The sequence below is a fragment of the Brassica napus genome, chromosome A7 (genome assembly GCF_020379485.1).
Source record: "Brassica napus cultivar Da-Ae chromosome A7, Da-Ae, whole genome shotgun sequence".
NCBI lineage: Eukaryota > Viridiplantae > Streptophyta > Magnoliopsida > Brassicales > Brassicaceae > Brassica > Brassica napus.
In genome coordinates this window covers 7,811,760-7,815,965 of record NC_063440.1, presented here as the reverse complement: position 1 = coordinate 7,815,965, position 4,206 = coordinate 7,811,760, and the positions used below count along the sequence as shown (strand labels likewise).

The window sequence follows — 4,206 nt, the reverse complement described above, 5'->3', positions numbered from 1 at the left end:
TTAAACTAAAAAACTCCACACATTAAAAAAAAATATTTTTTCTTGGTTTCAAACCTTGTGGTCTCTTTTTCTCTTTGTTTTATTTGTATATTTAGTTTCTAAACTCTATAGTCTGTATAATAAAACTATCAAAATAAGAACAATAAGATGAAAGAATAGCAAATGAAAATAATGTAAAATTTTAATTTTAATTTTTAAAAAATTTCTTGAGCTAATCTCAGATATGATAAGCACTAATTTTATTCCATTCAGAAACATTTTAAAAGTAAATATGCATAGACTACTTGCTGGGTAAGTAAATTTTAAACAAACAAAATCATCTTTTAAAACAGGACAATGCATTCAAGTATGACTTATTAATGTCGAAAATGAAATTTAAGAAAAACTTGATAGTAGAGATACGTCTGAAGTAGACAACAATGACATGTACACGTCAGCTCGCACGTTTAACAATGCATGCACAACGTCCATCTTCATCAGCTTGAGACTCCTCAGAAGTTGGGTCAGTCACAACCGGGAGATCACTCAGTTGTGGAACCTCTCCACGATGGCCTACAACAATGTCATTGTTACGCACTTCTGGGCTATTAACAGGAACACCAATCTGTCCACCTGCTGCGAGACATGTTTTCACAACTCCTCTCATCACAGATTGTCATCAACACCATGTGGAGGTGTTAGTGAATAGAGCAATTAGAAATGTAATAGAGTAAGATAGCTTTTAAAGTGAGACAGCAAACCTAGACAGTAAAATTAGGAGGGGGGGGGGGGGGGCGGGGCGGGGGGGGGGAGGGACGTTGGTTACAACTTACGATCAAATATGCGAGCTATGGTGAAAGACTGATGCCTTGATGTGAATTTTTAATGTGAAAGCTTAAGCTGGAATGTAATGGTCCTCCCCACAATATCTATGAAGCATTGTGGAAGGGGCTAGTTATGTGGGTCTGCCCTCCTAGGCTCTCAGGACTTTATATGATGAAAGACATTACAGAGGAGGAGGTTTTAAATTAAGAAACAATAACTCAACACTTACGGTATCAGCTATGTTACCATGGACGCTGAAACTGCTGCAGCAAGACCACTGGTCAACTTGTTCAGGTTTCAGCTATGTTATCATGGATGCTGCTACAGCAGGACCACTGGTCAACTTGTTCATCTCACCATCAAAAGCTACGAACATGGCAGTGTCAAATACATCAGTAACTAACATCTCTACCCGGTACCTAGAAGTGGAAATCAGAGACCATTTGTTAGATGTGAAGGTAATGAGAGTTGTATTAGAACAATTTGCAAAAGAATGATGTAAATAGTGCAGCTCCGCTTACCTTGCAACTCCAACCGCATTTTCACCATGGCAGGGCGCACACGTGCAGGATGAGAACTTGGAGCATGAGACACAGCACCATCCATTTGCTGTTTCAATACTGCCAACATCCCTAGTACATAGGAACTCGACAGTCTATATTTGTTTAAGTTAGATAAAGGCATATTTAATACAACATGAGCATGTTGTTAAGATAGAGTCTAACCTTGGGTGGTGAACTAAGATCATGAAAATTCAACTCAGATAGTGTCACTGAGTCAATCTTCTTCATGCCGTCATAATTGAGAGTAGCTGAGGAGGAACTGTCATCGCTCCTTAGAACCCTCCGAGAAACTTAATGTAACAGTACTGAAAAGTTTTAGCTTAAACACATGACTCACACAAAGCTGATGTATAGAGCCTGACCCTTTCAGGTAACCGTCGGCGGCAGTGCTCTCACTTTCAAAATAAAAATGGGTTCCTGAGCTAGCGTTAAGGAGACCTGTTAAGAAGTGGTTGTTAGTATACATATATGTTAATGTCTGCAAAAAAAATACATGAAACTTTGTTTCTACAACAAAACCTCTAACCGTTTTTGGGTTTGTGTTTTTTTGCTACAAACGTTGGCTCTACACCATTGCAAACCATTTTCTAATTAAGCTGCATAGTTAAGCCATCAAAGATAGTCACACAGACCGTGGTATCCCTGGAAGTGGGAAGATAGGGATGCAAACTCATATATTTAACACCAATAAAATTTTGTACGTAATAGATTGTAATAATAATGACTTTACGAATGAGTAATACATGGAAAATATTAAGTGTACGTAATAGATTGTAAACACACTGGTAATACATCTAGAGCCCAAAATAGAAGTGATCAGCAGTAAAATCAACCAAATAATGACAAAAATGATAACAAAGAGACGGAAAGAAAAGATCTGATTTTTACTGATCACACTTACGTTAGCTTCACCGGACATGTCTATAGCCATGATGGTAATCATTTGTACTAACTGGCTAAGGAAACTGAGAGATAAGAGTGAATATTGCAAGGTGAAACTACCATGTACTACTATCCATGTTCCATTAGAGTTTGGCAATACTCGAACTCTCTGCGCTTGGTAATCCTAAGACATGCACCGGCTTTAATCTCTCGGTTATAAGCTGGAAAGCAGATACAGAAAAAAAAAGAAGAAGAAGGGGATTTACAATCACTAAAATATTGTTCATATTTTCCTATTCTTTCTCAACTATTCGACATTTTACTTGCCCAATCAACCATGTAAAAAGAGATGGTTTCGTAGGAAAACATAAAGAGAAAGTCCGTAATTTCTAGAAGATGTACCGATCATAAAGATATCAAAGTCAGATATGTAACCACCATTGACTGAAGGAGGGAAGCACCAATAGCTTCAGCTAAGTCCCTCTAACTAATCTGCACAACAGAAGTGCAAAACAAAAACTTTAGGCAACACTCATCTATATTTGAAACCACAACTGATCATGAAGAAAAATAACCAATATAAGCACGCACCAAGAAATATAGTACCTCGTAAGAGTCGAGCTTGAGTTTGCCATGATTTTCTGGCTGTAAAGAAAACATTAGAAATTCATCCAAAACTTTATGCTGAATGAGTACTAAGAAAGATACGAAAAATACCAGAATAGAAATTGAGAGACACAAATCAAAGGGTGGATATAACAATGACTACATACCTCTATGAGAATACGGATTGCTCTTTGTTACATCAAATGAACTCAGCTCATAACTACCTCCCTCTCTGAGTAGGCGTTGGAACGTGTTCAACACGGTGGACGCTAATTGATCACTCATCGTAGACTGCATCCTTTAGAAAAAAAAGAGAAGACATTATAAACATAGTTATCTATTACAATAAGAGAGAGTAACAAAAGACTCAGTGATTTCTCAATCTATAAGGAAAAGAATATGACGTTGGAAGCAAAACTCAATAATTAAACATTTCCAAAGAGGCGATTTACCTTCTCATCTACTAGAACTACATCGATCCCTATAAACTTTCCACCTTTCTTGGCATTCCTAGCTTCCCAGAAACAGAGGAGAAGGGAGACGTTACAGTGAGTTGTGCTGTAGAGGAGAAGGGAGACGTTACTGTGGAGTTGTGCCGTAAACGATGAATAAGTGGAAAAGTGATGTTCCCTTTGATAAACCCACCACCAACGTAGCACATAAATACAATCGGAGACTACACTACTCGAATGTTGTTACAGTGTGCAGGTGTGGTCGCATCAGATACAAACCCTAAAAGAGAGCATGAAGAGAAATTTAAGAGATTTTGATGAGCATATATTAGACATCATGGATTGAAAGGCATAACTACATACGTTTCTTAGAGACATCAATGGGAAGAGGAAGTGGAACGGAGAAGCTTCTGCAGAAAGGAGAGAATCGGTGAATTAGGTTAGTTCTATTTGGGCCGTTAAATATTTACGCAAAGCCCATTATCTTTACTCTCGACTGATAATAACAAAACACACAGCAGAAAACTTTAAAAAAGATATGCTGATGTGGCACGATTTGCCCATATTTTCTTGCTGACGTGGAAGGTTGTGCACAGAGCACAAGCCTACTTTATATATATAGAAGATAGATAGATAGATAGTATAGAATCACAAAGCAATATAGAAACTCAAAGCAATAATAAGAAGTCCTTCTCTTATTCAATCAATCAAGCAACAATTCAATCAAGCTCTCTAAGAATCACTTAACGCACATATTCATCATTATCATCGTTTATCAATATATAGAGAGCTTCTATTTCCTAATCCTATTAGTTAACATATCTAGAAGGCTTCCTAAATACATTATACTTTCCAATTCCTCAACATGATAGGATTAGGTAAATAGCTTGTTTCTTAAG

At 37.3% G+C, this 4,206-nt stretch overlaps 1 long non-coding RNA gene across 31 annotated transcripts; it reads right to left on the bottom strand.

Moving 5' to 3' along the window:
- Positions 1–220: 220 nt before the first annotated feature.
- On the bottom strand, positions 221–3,972 carry LOC106430306. Of its 31 annotated transcripts, XR_007315126.1 has the most exons (11): positions 3,671–3,960; positions 3,308–3,587; positions 3,023–3,153; positions 2,856–2,894; positions 2,652–2,741; positions 2,269–2,470; positions 1,894–1,963; positions 1,705–1,805; positions 1,530–1,626; positions 1,326–1,459; positions 221–1,223 (listed from the first exon to the last, which is right to left on the bottom strand). It is a non-coding gene; the product is annotated as an uncharacterized LOC106430306 (long non-coding RNA). The 31 variants fall into 31 exon arrangements; XR_007315129.1 differs by having other exon boundaries at positions 1,326–1,436; positions 1,894–2,470; positions 3,671–3,968; XR_002653940.2 differs by having other exon boundaries at positions 1,530–1,615; positions 1,894–2,470; positions 3,671–3,965.
- Positions 3,973–4,206: the final 234 nt, after the last annotated feature.